Genomic DNA, 18,464 nt, shown 5'->3' on the forward strand with positions numbered 1-18,464 from the left:
TTACATTTGTCCCAATCCCCCCTGCAGTTTTCAAAATATCCCAAACATCCCAATTTCGAGGCCTGAGCCATATTTTGGAGCCAAATTCTGGTTCTCTGCACGTATTCGCAGTTTGAAATAACGACTTTTTATACCCAACATACGCCAAGTACTGAAAGCGGCGTTTGGTAACATTTGTCCCAAATCTAACTGCAGCTTTCAAAATATCCTAAACATCCCAATATCGAGGCCTGAGCCATATTTTGGAGCCAAATTCTGGCTCTCTGCACGTATTCGCAGTTTGATATTTGGACTTTTTATACCCAACATATGCCAAGTCCTGAAAGCGGCAATGAGTCATATTTTGCACAAACTCCCCTGCAGTTTTCAAAATATCCAAAACATCCCAATTTCGAGGCCTGAGCAATATTTTGGAGCCAAATTTTGGCTCTCTGAACGTATTCGCAGTTTGAAATTACGACTTTTTTATACCCAACATATGCGAAGGACTAAAAGCGGCGTTTGGTCACATTTGTCCCAAACCTCCCTGCAGTTTTCAAAATATCCCAAATATCCCAATATCGAGGCCTGACCCATATTTTGGAGCCAAATTCTGGCTCTTTGCACGTATTTGCAGTTTGATATTACGACTTTTTATACCCAACATATGCCAAGTACTGAAAGCGGCAGCGAGTCACATTTTGCACAAACTCCCCTGCAGTTTTCAAAATTTCCCAAAACGTCCCAATTTCGAGGCCTGAGCCCTATTTTGGAGCCAAATTCTGGCTCCCTGACGTATTCGCAGTTTTAAATTACGACTTTTTATACCCAACATATGACAAGTCCTGAAAACGGCAGTGAGTCACATTTTGCACAAACTCCCCTACAGTTTTCAAAATATCCCAAACATCCCAATTTCGAGGCCTGAGCTATATTTTGGAGCCAAATTCTTGCTCTCTGCACGTATTTGCAGTTTGAAATTAAGGCTTTTTTATACCCAACATATGCGAAGTACTGAAAGCGGCGTTTAGTCACATTTGTCCCAATCCCCCCTGCAGTTTTCAAAATATCCCAAACATCCCAATTTCGAGGCCTGAGCCATATTTGGAAACAAATTCTGGTTCTCTGCACGTATTCGCAGTTTGAAATAGCGACTTTTTATACCCCACATACGCCAAGTACTGAACGCGGCGTTTGGTCACATTTGTCCCAAATCTAACTGCAGCTTTCAAAATATCCTAAACATCCCAATATCGAGGCCTGAGCCATATTTTGGAGCCAAATTCTGGCTCTCTGCACGTATTCGCAGTTTGATATTTCGACTTTTTTATACCCAACATATGCGAAGGACTAAAAGCGGCGTTTGGTCACATTTGTCCCAAACCTCCCTGCAGTTTTCAAAATATCCCAAATATCCCAATATCGAGGCCTGACCCATATTTTGGAGCCAAATTCAGTCTCTCTGCACGTATTTGCAGTTTAAAATTACGACTTTTTTATACCCAACATATGCGAAGTACTGAAAGCGGCGTTTGGTCACATTTGTCCCAAACCTCCCTCCAGTTTTCAAAATATCCCAAACATCCCAATTTCAAGGCCTGAGCCATATTTTGGAGCCAAATTCTGGCTCTATTCACGTATTCGCAGTTCGAAATTACGTCTTTTATACCCAACATATGCCAAGTACTGAAAGCGGCGTTTGGTCACATTGTCCCAAACCTCCCTCAAGTTTTCAAAATATCCCAAACATCCCAATTTCGAGGCCTGAGCCATATTTTGGAGCCAAATTCTGGCTCTCTGCACGTATTCGCAGTTTGATATTACGACTTTTTACACCCAACATATGCCAAGTCCTGAAAGCGGCAGTGAGTCACATTTGCACAAACTCCCCTGCAGTTTTCAAAATATCCCAAATATCCCAATTTCGAGGCCTGAGCCATATTATGGAGCCAAATTCAGGCTCTTTGCACGTATTCGCAGTTTGAAATTGCAACTTTTTTATACCAACATATGGCAAGTACTTAAAGCGGCTTTCGGTCACATTTGTCCCAAACCTCCCTGCAATTTTCAAAATATCCCAAACATCCCAATTTCGAGGCCTGAGCCGTAATTTGGAGCCAAATTCTGGCTCTATGCACGTATTCGCAGTTTGATATTACGAATTTTTATACCCAACATATGCCAAGTACTGAAAGCGGCAGTGAGTCAAATTTTGCACAAACTCCCCTGCAGTTTTCAAAATATCCAAACGTCCCAATTTTGAGGCCTTAGCCATATTTTGGAGTCAATTCTGGCTCTCTGCACGTATTCGCAGTTTTAAATTTCGACTTTTATACCCAACATATGGCAAGTCCTGAAAACGGCAGTGAGTCACATTTTGCACAATCTCCCCTGCATTTTTCTAAATATCCTAAACATCCAAATTTCAAGGCCTGAGCCATATTTTGGAGCCAAAATTCAGTCTCTCTGCACGTATTTGCAGTTTGAAATTACGACTTTTTTATACCCAACATATGCGAAGTACTGAAAGCGGCGTTTGGTCACATTTGTCCCAAACCTCCCTCCAGTTTTCAAAATATCCCAAACATCCCAATTTCAAGGCCTGAGCCATATTTTGGAGCCAAATTCTGGCTCTATTCACGTATTCGCAGTTCGAAATTACGTCTTTTTATACCCAACATATGCGAAGTACTGAAAGCGGCGTTTGGTCACATTTGTCCCAAACCTCCCACAAGTTTTCAATATATCCCAAACATCCCAATTTCGAGGCCTGAGCCATATTTTGGAGCCAAATTCTGGCTATATTCACGTATTCGCAGTTTGATATTACGACTTTTTATACCCAACATATGCTAAGTACTGGACGCAACACTGAGTCACAAAATTTGCACAAACTCCCCTGCAGTTTTTAGAATTTCCTAAACATCCTAATTTCGAGGCCTGAGCCATATTTTGGAGCCAAATTCAGGCTCTCTTCACGTATTCGCAGTTTGAAATAACGACTTTTTATACCCAACATATGCCAAGTACTGAAAGCGGCGTTTGGTCACATTTGTCCCAAATCTAACTGCAGTTTTCAAAATATCCCAAACATCCCAATATCGAGGCCTGAGCCATATTTTGGAGCCAAATTCTGGCTCTCTGCACGTATTCGCAGTTTGATATTACGACTTTTTACACCCAAACATATGCCAAGTCCTGAAAGCGGCAGTGAGTCATATTTTGCCCAAACTCTCCTCCAGTTACAAAATAACGCAAATATCCCAATTTCGAGGTCTGAGCCATATTTTGGAGCCAAATTCTGGCTCTCTGCACGTATTTGCAGTTAGAAAATTACATCTTTTTATACCCAACATATGCCAAGTACTGAAAGCGGCGTTTGGTCACATTTGTTCCAAACATCCCTGCAGTTTTCAAAATATCCCAAATATCCCAATTTCGAGGCCTGAGCCATATTTTGGAGCCAAATTCTGGCTCTATGCACGCATTCGCAGTTTGAAATTATGACTTTTTTATACCAACATATGCGAAGTACTGAAAGCGGCGTTTAGTCACATTTGTCCCAATCCCCCTGCAGTTTTCAAAATATCCCAAACATCCCAATTTCGAGGCCTGAGCCATATTTTGGAGCCAAATTCTGGTTCTCTGCACGTATTCGCAGTTTGAAATAACGACTTTTTATACCCAACATACGCCAAGTACTGAAAGCGGCGTTTGGTAACATTTGTCCCAAATCTAACTGCAGCTTTCAAAATATCCTAAACATCCCAATATCGAGGCCTGAGCCATATTTTGGAGCCAAATTCTGGCTCTCTGCACGTATTCGCAGTTTGATATTTACACTTTTTATACCCAACATATGCCAAGTCCTGAAACGGCAGTGAGTCATATTTGCACAAACTCCCCTGCAGTTTTCAAAATATCCAAACATCCCAATTCGAGGCCTGAGCAATATTTTGGAGCCAAATTTTGGCTCTCTGAACGTATTCGCAGTTTGAAATTACGACTTTTTTATACCCAACATATGCGAAGGACTAAAAGCGGCGTTTGGTCACATTTGTCCTAAACCTCCCTGCAGTTTTCAAAGTTTGAAATGCAGTTTGAAATTATGACTTTTTTTATACCCAACATATGCGAAGTACTGAAAGCGGCGTTTAGTTACATTTGTCCCAATCCCCCCTGCAGTTTTCAAAATATCCCAAACATCCCAATTTCGAGGCCTGAGCCATATTTTGGAGCCAAATTCTGGTTCTCTGCACGTATTCGCAGTTGAAATAACGACTTTTTATACCCAACATACGCCAAGTACTGAAAGCGGCGTTTGGTAACATTTGTCCCAAATCTAACTGCAGCTTTCAAAATATCCTAAACATCCAATATCGAGGCCTGAGCCATATTTTGGAGCCAAATTCTGGCTCTCTGCACGTATTCGCAGTTTGATATTTGGACTTTTTATACCCAACATATGCCAAGTCCTGGAAAGCGGCAATGAGTCATATTTTGCAACAAACTCCCCTGCAGTTTTCAAAATATCCAAAACATCCCAATTTCGAGGCCTGAGCAATATTTTGGAGCCAAATTTTGGCTCTCTGAACGTATTCGCAGTTTGAAATTACGACTTTTTTATACCCAACATATGCGAAGGACTAAAAGCGGCGTTTGGTCACATTTGTCCCAAACCTCCCTGCAGTTTTCAAAATATCCCAAATATCCCAATATCGAGGCCTGACCCATATTTTTGGCTCAAATTCTGGCTCTTTGCACGTATTTGCAGTTTGATATTACGACTTTTTATACCCAACATATGCCAAGTACTGAAAGCGGCAGCGAGTCACATTTTGCACAAACTCCCCTGCAGTTTTCAAAATTTCCCAAACGTCCCAATTTCGAGGCCTGAGCCCTATTTTGGAGCCAAATTCTGGCTCCCTGACGTATTCGCAGTTTTAAATTACGACTTTTATACCCAACATATGACAAGTCCTGAAAACGGCAGTGAGTCACATTTTGCACAAACTCCCCTACAGTTTTCAAAATATCCCAAACATCCAATTTCGAGGCCTGAGCTATATTTTGGAGCCAAATTTCTTGCTCTCTGCACTTATTTGCAGTTTGAAATTAAGGCTTTTTATACCCAACATATGCGAAGTACTGAAAGCGGCGTTTAGTCACATTTGTCCCAATCCCCCCTGCAGTTTTCAAAATATCCCAAACATCCCAATTTCGAGGCCTGAGCCATATTTTGGAACCAAATTCTGGTTCTCTGCACGTATTCGCAGTTTGAAATAGCGACTTTTTATACCCCACATACGCCAAGTACTGAACGCGGCGTTTGGTCACATTTGTCCCAAATCTAACTGCAGCTTTCAAAATATCCTAAACATCCCAATATCGAGGCCTGAGCCATATTTTGGAGCCAAATTCTGGCTCTCTGCACGTATTCGCAGTTTGATATTTCGACTTTTTTATACCCAACATATGCGAAGGACTAAAAGCGGCGTTTGGTCACATTTGTCCCAAACCTCCCTGCAGTTTTCAAAATATCCCAAATATCCCAATATCGAGGCCTGACCCATATTTTGGAGCCAAATTCAGTCTCTCTGCACGTATTTGCAGTTTAAAATTACGACTTTTTTTATACCCAACATATGCGAAGTACTGAAAGCGGCGTTGGGTCACATTTGTCCCAAACCTCCCTCCAGTTTTCAAAATATCCCAAACATCCCAATTTCAAGGCCTGAGCCATATTTTGGAGCCAAATTTCTGGCTCTATTCACGTATTCGCAGTTCGAAATTACGTCTTTTTATACCCAACATATGCCAAGTACTGAAAGCGGCGTTTGGTCACATTTGTCCCAAACCTCCCTCAAGTTTCAAAATATCCCAAACATCCCAATTTCGAGGCCTGAGCCATATTTTGGAGCCAAATTCTGGCTCTCTGCACGTATTCGCAGTTTGATATACGACTTTTTACACCCAACATATGCCAAGTCCTGAAAGCGGCAGAGTCACATTTTGAACAAATTCCCCTGCAGTTTTCGAAATATCCCCAAATATCCAATTTCGAGGCCTGAGCCATATTTTGGAGCCAAATTCTGGCTCTCTGCACGTATCCGCAGTTTGAAATTGCGATTTTTATACCCAACATATGCGAAGTACTGAAAGCGGCGTTTGGTCACATTGGCCACAAACCTCCCTGCAGTTTTTCAAAATATCCTAAATATCCCAATTTCGAGGCCTGAGCCATATTTTGGAGCCAAATTCAGGCTCTCTGCACGTACTCGCAGTTAGAAATTACGACTTTTTATACCCAACATATGCCAAGTCCTGAAAGCGGCAGTGAGTCACATTTTGCACAAACTCCCCTGCAGTTTTCAAAATATCCCAAATATCCCAATTTCGAGGCCTGAGCCATATTATGGAGCCAAATTCAGGCTCTTTGCACATATTCGCAGTTTGAAATTGCTACTTTTTATACCAACATATGGCATGTACTGAAAGCGGCTTTCGGTCACATTTGTCCCAAACCTCCCTGCAGTTTTCAAAATATCCCAAACATCCCAATTTCGAGGCCTGAGCCGTAATTTGGAGCCAAATTCTGGCTCTTTGCACGTATTCGCAGTTTGATATTACGACTTTTTATACCCAACATATGACAAGTCCTGAAAACGGCAGTGAGTCACATTTTGCACAAACTCCCCTACAGTTTTCAAAATATCCCAAACATCCCAATTTCGAGGCCTGAGCCATATTTTGGAGCCAAATTCTTGCTCTCTGCACGTATTTGCAGTTTGAAATTACGGCTTTTTTATACCCAACATATGCGAAGTACTGAAAGCGGCGTTTGGTTACATTTGTTCCAAACATCCCTGCAGTTTTCAATATATCCCAAATATCACAATTTCGAGGCCTGAGCCATATTTTGGAGCCAAATTCTGGCTCTCTGCACGTATTCGCAGTTCGAAATTACGTCTTTTTATACCCAACATATGTCAAGTACTGAAAGCGGCGTTTAGTCACATTTGTCCCAATCCCCCCTGCAGTTTTCAAAATATCCCAAATATCCCAATATCGAGGCCTGCCCCATATTTTGGAGCCAAATTCAGTCTCTCTGCACGTATTTGCAGTTTAAAATTACGACTTTTTTATACCCAACACATGCGAAGTACTGAAAGCGGCGTTTGGTCACATTTGTCCCAAACCTCCCTCCAGTTTTCAAAATATCCCAAACATCCCAATTTCAAGGCCTGAGCCATATTTTGGAGCCAAATTCTGGCTCTATTCACGTATTCGCAGTTCGAAATTACGTCTTTTTATACCCAACATATGCCATGTACTAAAAGCGGCGTTTGGTCACATTTGTCCCAAACCTCCCTCAAGTTTTCAAAATATCCCAAACATCCCAATTTCGAGGCCTGAGCCATATTTTGGAGCCAAATTCTGGCTCTATTCACGTATTCGCAGTTTGATATTACGACTTTTTATACCCAACATATGCTAAGTACTGGACGCGGCAGTGAGTCACAAATTTGCACAAACTCCCCTGCAGTTTTAGAATTTCCCAAACATCCCAATTTCGAGGCCTGAGCCATATTTTGGAACCAAATTCTGGCTCTCTGCACGTATTCGCAGTTTGATATTACGACTTTTTACATCCAACATATGCCAAGTCCTGAAAGCGGCAGAGTCACATTTTGCACAAATTCCCCTGCAGTTTTCGAAATATCCCAAATATCCCAATTTCGAGGCCTGAGCCATATTTTGGAGCCAAATTCTGGCTCTCTGCACGTATTCGCAGTTTGAAATTGCGATTTCTATACCCAACATATGCGAAGTACTGAAAGCGGCGTTTGGTCACATTTCTCCCAAACCTCCCTGCAGTTTTCAAAATATCCTAAATATCCCAATTTCGAGGCCTGAGCCATATTTTGGAGCCAAATTCAGGCTCTCTGCACGTACTCGTAGTTAGAAATTACGACTTTTTATACCCAACATATGCCAAGTCCTGAAAGCGGCAGTGAGTCACATTTTGCACAAACTCCCCTGCAGTTTTCAAAATATCCCAAATATCCCAATTTCGAGGCCTGAGCCATATTATGGAGCCAAATTCAGGCTCTTTGCACGTATTCGCAGTTTGAAATTGCAACTTTTTTATACCCAACATATGCAGAGTACTGAAAGCGGCGTTTGGTCACATTTGTCCCAAACCTCCCTGCAGTCTTCAAAATATCCGAAACATCCCAATTTCGAGGCCAGAGTCATATTTTGGAGCCAAATTCTGGCTCTCTGCACGTATTCGCAGTTTGAAATTACGACTTTTTATACCCAACATATGCCAAGTACTGAACGCGGCAGTGAGTCACATTTTGCACAAACTCCCCTTCAGTTTTCAAAATATCCCAAACATCCCAATTTCGAGGCCTGAGCCATATTTTGGAGCCAAATTCTCGCTCTCTGCCCTTATTCGCAGTTTGAAATTACGAATTTTTTATACCCAACAAATGCGAGTTACTGAAAGCAGCGTTTGGTCACATTTGTACCAAACCTCCCTGCAGTTTTCCAAATATCACTACCATCTTAATATCGAGGCCTGAGCCATATTTTGGAGCCAAATTCTGGCTCTCTGCACGTATTCGCAGTTTGAAATTACTACTTTTTTATACCCAACATATGCAAAGTACTGAAAGCGGCGTTTGGTTACATTTGTCCCAATCCCCCCTGCAATTTTTAAAATATCCCGAACATCCCAATTTCGAGGCCTGAGCCATATTTTGGAGCCAAATTCTGGCTCTCTGCACGTATTCGCAGTTTGAAATTACTACTTTTTTGTACCCAACATATGCAAAGTACTGAATGCGGCGTTAGGTCACAATTGTCCCAAACCTCCCTGCAGTTTTCAAAATATCCCAAACATTCCAATATCGAGGCCTGAGCCATATTTTGGAGCCAAATTCAGGCTCTCTGCACATATTCTCAGTTTGAAATTACGACTTTTTATACCCAACATATGCCAAGTACTGAAAGCGGCAGTGAGTCACATTTTGCACAAACTCCCCTGCAGTTTTCAAAATATCCCAAATATCCCAATTTCGAGGCCTGAGCCATATTTTGGAGCCAAATTCTGGCTCTCTGCACGTATTCGCAGTTTGAAATTAAGACTTTTTATACCCAACATATGCCAAGTCCTGAGAGCGGCAGTGAGTCACATTTTGCACAAACTCCCCTGCAGTTTTCGAAATATCCCAAATATCCCAATTTCGAGGCCTGAGCCATGTTTTGGAGCCAAATTCTGGCTCTCTGCACGTATTCGCAGTTTGAAATTACGACTTTTTTATATCCAACATATGCCAAGTACTGAAAGCGGCGCTTGGTCACATTTGTCCCAAACCTCCCTGCAGTCTCCAAAATATCCCAAACATCCCAATTTCGAGGCCTGAGCCATATTTTGGAGCCACATTCTGGCTCTCTGCACGTATTTGCAGTTTGATATTACGACTTTTTATATCCAACATATGCCAAGTACTGAAAGTGGCAGAGAGTCACATTTTGCACAAACTCCCCTGCAGTTTTCAAAATATCCCAAACATCCCAATTTCGAGGCCTGAGCCATATTTTGGTTCCAAATTCTGGCTCTCTGCACGTATTCGCAGTTTGAAATTACGATTTTTTTATACCCAGCAAATGCGAAGTACTGAAAGCAGCGTTTGGTCACATTTGTCAAACCTCCCTGCAGTTTTCAAAATATCCCTTCCATCTTAATATCGAGGCCTGAGCCATATTTTGGAGCCAAATTCTGGCTCTCTGCACGTATTCGCAGTTTAATATTACGACTTTTTATACCCATCATATGCCAAGTACTGAAAGCGGCAGTGAGTCACATTTGAACAAAGTCCCCTGCAGTTTTCAAAATATCATAAATATCCCAATTTCGAGGCTTGATCCATATTTTGGAGCCAAATTCAGGCTGTCTCCACATATTCGCAGTTTGAAATTACGACTTTTTATACCCAACATATGCGAATTACTGAGAGCGGCGTTTGGTCACATTTGTCCCAAACCTCCCTGCAGTTTTCAAAATATCCCAAACATCCCAATTACGAGGCCTGAGTGATATTTTGGAGACAAATTCTGGCTCTCTGCACGTATTCGCAGTTTGAAATTACTACTTTTTTATACCCAACATATGCAGTGTACTGAAAGCGGCGTTTGGTGACATTTGTCCCAAACCTCCCTGCAGTTTTCAAAATATCCAAATCATTCCAATATCGAGGCCTGAGCCATATTTTGGAGCCAAATTCAGGCTCTCTGCACGTATTCTCAGTTTGAAATTACGACTTTTTATACCCAACATATGCCAAGTACTGAAAGAGGCAGTGAGTCACATTTTGCACAAACTCCCCTGCAGTTTTCCAAATATCCCAATTTCGAGGCCTGAGCCATATTTTGGAACCAAAATTTGGCTCTCTGAACGTATTCGCATTTTGAAATTAACTTTTTATACTAACATATGCCAAGTACTGAATGCGGCGTTTGGTGACATATGTCCCAAACTTCCATGCAGTTTTCGAAATATCCCAAACATCCCAATTTCGAGGCCTGAGCCACATTTTAGAGCCAAATTCAGGCTCTCTGCACGTATTCGCAGTTTGAAATTACGAATTTTTATACCCACAAATGCAAGTACTGAAAGCGGCGCTTGGTCACATTTGTCCCAAACCTCCCTGCAGTTTCAAAATATCCCTACACATAATTCGAGGCTGAGCCATATTTTGGAGCCAATTCTGGCTCTCTGCACGTATTCGCAGTTTAATATTACGACTTTTTATACCCATCATACGACAAGTACTGAAAGCGGCAGTGAGTCATATTTTGCACAAACTCCCCTGCAGTTTTCAAAATATCCCAAACATCCCAATTTCGAGGCCTGAGCCATATTTTGGTGCCAAATTCTGGCTCTCTGCACGTATTCGCAGTTTGAAATTACGATTTTTTTATACCCAGCAAATGCGAAGTACTGAAAGCAGCGTTTGGTCACATTTGTCCCAAACCTCCCTGCAGTTTTCAAAATATACCAAACATCCCAATTTCGAGGCCTGAGCGATATTTTGGAGACAAAGTGTGTCTCGCTGCACGTATTCGCAGTTTGAAATTACTACTTTTTTATACCCAACATATGCCAAGTACTGAAAGCGGCATTTGGTCACATTTGTCCCAAACCTCTCTGCAATTTTCAAAATATCCCGAACATCACAATTTCGAGGCCTGAGCCATATTTTGGAGCCAAATTCTGGCTCTCTGCACGCATTCGCAGTTTGAAATTACTACTTTTTTATACCCAACATAAGCAAAGTACTGAAAGCGGCGTTTGGTGACATTTGTCCCAAACCTTCCTGCAGTTTTCAAAATATCCCAAACATTCCAATATCGAGGCCTGAGCCATATTTTGGAGCCAAATTCAGGCTCTCTGCACGTATTCTTAGTTTGAAATTACGACTTTTTATACCCAACATATGCCAAGTACTGAAAGTGGCAGTGAGTCACATTTTGCACAAACTCCCCTACAGTTTTCAAAATATCCCAATTTCGAGGCCTGAGCCATATTTTGGAGCCAAAATTTGGCTCTCTGCACGTATTCGCAGTTTGAAATTACAACTTTTTATACCCAACATATGCCACGTACTGAATGCGGCGTTTGGTCACATTTGTCCCAAACCTCCCTGCAGTCTTCAAAATATCCGAAACATCCCAATTTTGAGGCCAGAGTCATATTTTGGAGCCAAATTCTGGCTCTCTGCACGTATTCGCAGTTTGATATTACGACTTTTTATATCCAACATATGCCAAGTACTGAAAGTGGCAGAGAGTCACATTTTGCACAAACTCCCCTGCAGTTTTCGAAATATCCCAAATATCCCAATTTCGAGGCCTGAGCCATTATTTGGAGTCAAATTCAGGCTCTCTGCACGTATTCGCAGTTTGAAATTACGACTTTTTATACCCAACATATGCGAAGTACTGAAAGCAGCATTTGGTCACATTTGTCCCAAATCCCCCTGCAGTTTTCAAAATATCCTAAACATGCCAATTTCGAGACCTGAGCCATATTTTGGAGCAAAATTTTGGCTCTATTCACGTATTCGCAGTTTGAAATTGCGACTTTTTTATACCCAACATATGCCAAGTACTGAAAGCGGCGTTTGGTCACATTTGTCCCAATCCTCCCAGCAGTTTTCAAAATATCCCAAACATCCCAATTTCGATGCTGAGCCATATTTTGGAGCCAAATTCTGGCTCTCTGCACGTATTCGCAGTTTGAAATTACGACTTTTTATACCCAACATATGCCAAGTACTGAAAGCGGCAGAGAGTCACATTTTGCACAAACTCCCCTGCAGTTTTCAAAATATCCCAAATATCCCAATTTCGAGGCCTGAGCCATATTTTGGAGCCAAATTCTGGCTCTCTGCACGTATTCGCAGTTTGAAATTACGACTTTTATACCCAACATATGCCACGTACAGCAAGCGGCGTTTGGTCATATTTGTCCCAAACCCCTCTGCAGTTTTCAAAATATTCAAAACATGCCAATTTCGAAGCCTGAGCCATGTTTTAGAGCCAAATTTTGGCTCTATGCATGTATTCGCAGTTTTAAATTACGACTTTTTATACCCAACATATGCCTAGTCCTGAAAGCGGCAATTAGTCACATTTTGCACAAACTCCCCTGCAGTTTTCGAAATATCCCAAATATCCCAATTTCGAGGCCTGAGCCATATTTTGGAGCCGAATTCTGGCTCTCTGCACGTATTCGCAGTTTGAAATTGCGACTTTTTTATACCCAACATATGCCAAGTACTGAAAGCGGCGTTTGGTCACATTTGACCCAAACCTCCCTGCAGTTTTCAAAATATCCCAAACATTCCAATATCAAGGCCTGAGCCATATTTTGGAGCCAAATTCAGGCTCTCTGCACGTATTCTCAGTATGAAATTACGACTTTTTATACCCAACATATGCCAAGTACTGAAAGTGGCAGTGAGTCACATTTTGCACAAACTCCCCTGCAGTTTTCAAAATACCCCAATTTCGAGGCCTGAGCCATGTTTTGGACCAAAATTTGGCTCTCTGCACGTATTCGCAGTTTGAAATTATGACTTTTTATACCCAACATACGCGAAGTACCGAAAGCGTCATTTGGTCACATTTGTCCCAAACCCCCCTGCAGTTTTCAAAATATCCCAAATATCCCAATTTCGAGGCCTGAGCAATATTTTGGAGCCGAATTCTGGCTCTCTGCACGTATTCGCAGTTTGAAATTGCGACTTTTTTAACCCAACATATGCCAATTACTGAAAGCGGCATTTGGTCACATTTGTCCCAATCCCTCTGCAGTTTTCAAAATATCCCAAACATCCCAATTTCGAGGCCTGAGCCATATTTTGGGGCCAAATTCTGGCTCTATACACGTATTCGCAGTTTGAAATTACGACTTTTTATACCCAACATATGCTAAGTCCTGAAAGCGGCAGTGAGTCACATTTTGCACAATCTCCCCTGCAGTTTTCGAAATTTCCCAAATATCCCAATTTCGAGGCCTGAGCCATGTTTTGGAGCCAAATTCTGGCTCTCTGCACGTATTCGCAGTTTGAAATTACGAAATTTTTATACCCAGCAAATGCGAAGTACTGAAAGCAGCGTTTGGTCACATTTGTCCCAAACCTCCCTGCAGTCTTCAAAATATCCCAAACATCCCAATTTCGAGGCCTGAGCCATATTTTGGAGCCACATTCTGGCTCTCTGCACGTATTCGCAAATTGATATTACGACTTTTTATATCCAACATATGCCAAGTACTGAAAGTGGCAGAGAGTCACATTTTGCACAAACTCCCCTGCAGTTTTCAAAATATCCCAAACATCCCAATTTCGAGGCCTGAGCCATATTTTGGTGCCAAATTCTGGCTCTCTGCACGTATTCGCAGTTTGAAATTACGAATTTTTTATACCCAGCAAATGCGAAGTACTGAAAGCAGCGTTTGGTCACATTTGTCCCAAACCTCCCTGCAGTTTTCAAAATATCCCTACCATCTTAGTATCGAGGCCTGAGCCATATTTTGGAGCCAAATTCTGGCTCTCTGCACGTATTCGCAGTTTAATATTACGACTTTTTATACCCATCATACGCCAAGTACTGAAAGCAGCAGTGAGTCACATTTTGCACAAACTCCCCTGCAGTTTTCAAAATATCCCAAATATCCCAATTTCGAGGCTTGATCCATATTTTGAAGCCAAATTCAGGCTGTCTGCACATATTCGCAGTTTGAAATTACGACTTTTTATACCCAACATATGCGAATTACTGAGAGCGGCGTTTGGTCATATTTGTCCCAAACCTCCCTGCAGTTTTCAAAATATCCCAAACATCCCAATTTCGAGGCCTGAGCGATATTTTGGAGACAAATTGTGTCTCGCTGCACGTATTCGCAGTTTGAAATTACTACTTTTTTATACCCAACATATGCCAAGTACTGAGAGCGGCGTTTGGTCACATTTGTCCCAAACCTCTCTGCAATTTTCAAAATATCCCGAACATCACAATTTCGAGGCCTGAGCCATATTTTGGAGCCAAATTCTGGCTCTCTGCACGTATTCGCAGTTTGAAATTACTACTTTTTTATACCCAACATAAGCAAAGTACTGAAAGCGGCGTTTGGTGACATTTGTCCCAAACCTTCCTGCAGTTTTCAAAATATCCCAAACATTCCAATATCGAGGCCTGAGCCATATTTTGGAGCCAAATTCAGGCTCTCTGCACGTATTCTCAGTTTGAAATTACGACTTTTTATACCCAACATATGCTAAGTACTGAAAGTGGCAGTGAGTCACATTTTGCACAAACTCCCCTACAGTTTTCAAAATATCCCAATTTCGAGGCCTGAGCCATATTTTGGAGCCAAAATTTGGCTCTCTGCACGTATTCGCAGTTTGAAATTACAACTTTTTATACCCAACATATGCCATGTACTGAATGCGGCGTTTGGTGACATATGTCCCAAACTTCCATGCAGTTTTCAAAATATCCCAAACATCCCAATTTCGAGGCCTGAGCCACATTTTAGAGCCAAATTTAGGCTCTCTGCACGTATTCGCAGCTTGAAATAACGACTTTTTATACCGAACATATGCAAAGTACTGAAAAAGGCAGTGAGTCACATTTTGCACAAACTCCCCTGCAGTTTTCAAAATATCGCAAATATCCCAATTTCGAGGCCTGAGCCGTATTTTGGAGCCAAATTCTGGCTCTCTGCACGTATTTGCAGTTTGAAATTCCGACTTTTTTATACCCAACATATGCCAAGAACTGAATGCGGCGTTTGGACACATTTGTCCCAATCCCCCCTGCCGTTTTCAAAATATATCAAACATCCCAATTTCGAGCCCTGAGCCATATTTTAGAGCCAATTTCAGGCTCTCTGCACGTATTCGCAGTTTGAAATTACGACTTTTTATACCCAACAAATGCCAAGTACTGAAAGCAGCAGTGAGTCACATTTTGCACAAACTCCCCTGCAGGTTTCAAAATATCCAAAATTCCCCAATTTCGAGGCCTGAGCCATATTTTGGAGCCAAATTCTGGGTCTCTGCACGTTTTCGCAATTTGAAATTACGACTTTTTTATACCCAACATATGCCAAGTACTGAAAGCGGCGTTTGGTCACATTTGTCCCAAACCTCCCTGTAGTCTTCAAAATATCCGAAACATCCCAATTTTGAGGCCAGAGTCATATTTTGGAGCCAAATTCTGGCTCTCTGCACGTATTCGCAGTTTAATATTACGAATTTTTATACCCATCATACGCCAAGTACTGAAAGCAGCAGTGAGTCACATTTTGCACAAACTCCCCTGCAATTTTCACAATATCCCAAACATCCCAATTTCGAGGCCGGAGCCATATTTTGGTGCCAAATTCTGGCTCTCTGCACTTATTCGCAGTTTGAAATTACGAATTTTTTATACCCAACAAATGCGAAGTACTGAAAGCAGCGTTTGGTCACATTTGTTATAAACCTCCAAGCAGTTTTCAAAATATCACTACCATCATAATATCGAGGCCTGAGCCATATTTTGGAGCCAAATTCTGGCTCTCTGCACGTACTCGCAGTTTAATATTACGAATTTTTATACCCATCATACGCCAAGTACTGAAAGCAGCAGTGAGTCACATTTTGCACAAACTCCCCTGCAATTTTCAAAATATCCCAAATATCCCAATTTCGAGGCGCGAGCCATATTTTGGAGCCAAATTCAGGCTGTCTGCACGTATTCGCAGTTTGAAATTACTATTTTTATACCCAACATATGCGAATTACTGAGAGCGGCGTTTGGTCACATTTGTCCCAAACCTCCCTGCAGTTTTCAAAATGTCCCAAACATCACAATTTCGAAGCCTGAGCTTTATTTTGGAGACAAATTGTGTGTCTCTGCACGTATTCGCAGTTTGAAATTACTACTTTTTAATACCCAACATATGCAAAGTACTGAAAGCGGCGTTTGGTCACATTTGTCCCAAACCTCCCTGCAGTTTTCAAAATATCCCAAACATTCCAATATCGAGGCCTGAGCCATATTTTGGAGCCAAATTCAGGCTCTCTGCACGTATTCTCAGTTTGAAATTACGAATTTTATACCGAACATATGCCAAGTACTGAAAGCGGCAGTGAGTCACATTTTGCACAAACTCCCCTGCAGTTTTCAAAATATCCCAATTTCGAGGCCTGAGCCATATTTTGGAGTCAAATTCTGGCTCTCTGCACGTATTCGCAGTTTGAAATTACAACTTTTTATCCGCAACATATGCCAAGTACTGAATGCGGCATTTGGTCACATATGTCCCAAACTTCCCTGCAGTTTTCAAAATATCCCAAACATCCCAATTTCGAGGCCTGAGCCACATTTTAGAGCCAAATTTAGCCTCTCTGCACGTATTCGCAGCTTGAAATAACGACTTTTTATACCCAACATATGCCAAGTACTGAAAGTGGCAGTGAGTCACATTTGTCCCAAACCTCCCTGCAGTCTTCAAAATATCCCAAACATCCCAATTTCGAGGCCTGAGCCATATTTTGGAGCCAAATTCTGGCTCTCTGCACGTATTCGCAGTTTGATATTACGACTTTTTATATCCAACATATGCGAAGTACTGAAAGCAGCAGTGAGTCACATTTTGCACAAACTCCCCTGCAATTTTCAAAATATCCCAAATATCCCAATTTCGAGGCGCGAGCCATATTTTGGAGCCAAATTCAGGCTGTCTGCACGTATTCGCAGTTTGAAATTACGACTTTTTATACCTAACATATGCGAATTACTTAGAGCGGAGTTTGGTCACATTTGTCCCAAACCTCCCTGCAGTTTTCAAAATATCCCAAACATCACAATTTCGAGGCCTGAGCGATATTTTGGAGACAAATTGTGTGTCTCTGCACGTATTCGCAGTTTGAAATTACTACTTTTTTTATACCCAACATATGCAAAGTACTGAAAGCGGCGTTTGGTCACATTTGGCCCAAACCTCCCTGCAGTTTTCAAAATATCCCAAACATTCCAATATCGAGGCCTGAGTCATATTTTGGAGCCAAATTCAGGCTCTCTGCACGTATTCTCAGTTTGAAATTACGAATTTTATAACGAACATATGCCAAGTACTGAAAGCGGCAGTGAGTCACATTTTGCACAAACTCCCCTGCAGTTTTCGAAATATCCCAATTTCGAGGCCTGAGCCATATTTTGGAGTCAAATTCAGGCTCTCTGCACGTATTCGCAGTTTGAAATTATGACTTTTTATACCCAACATATGTGAAGTACCAAAAGCGGCATTTGGTCACATTTGTCCCAAACCCCCCTTTAGTTACCAAAATATCCCAAATATCCCAATTTCGAGGCCTGAGCCATATTTTGGAGCCAAATTCTGGCTCTCTGCATGTATTCGCAGTTTGAAATTACGACTTTTTATACCCAACATATGCCTAGTCCTGAGAGTGGCAATGAGTCATATTTCGTACAAACTCCCCTGCAGTTTTCGAAATAACCCAAATATCCCAATTTCGAGGCCTGAGCCATATTTTGGAGCCGAATTCTGGCTCTCTGCACGTATTCGCAGTTGGAAATTGCGACTTTTTTAAACCCAACATATGCCAAATACTGAAAGCGGCATTTGGTCACATTTGTCCCAATCCCTCTGTAGTTTTCAAAATATCCCAAACATCCCTATTTCGAGGCCTGAGCCATATTTTGGAGCCAAATTCTGGCTCTATACACGTATTCGCAGTTTGAAATTACGACTTTTTATACCCAACATATGCTAAGTCCTGAAAGCGGCAGTGAGTCACATTTTGCACAATCTCCCCTGCAGCTTTCGAAATATCCCAAATATCCCAATTTCGAGGCCAGAGCCATGTTTTGGAGCCAAATTCTGGCTCTCTGCACGT

The sequence above is a fragment of the Procambarus clarkii genome, chromosome 76 (genome assembly GCF_040958095.1).
Source record: "Procambarus clarkii isolate CNS0578487 chromosome 76, FALCON_Pclarkii_2.0, whole genome shotgun sequence".
Classification (NCBI taxonomy): Eukaryota; Metazoa; Arthropoda; class Malacostraca; order Decapoda; family Cambaridae; genus Procambarus; species Procambarus clarkii.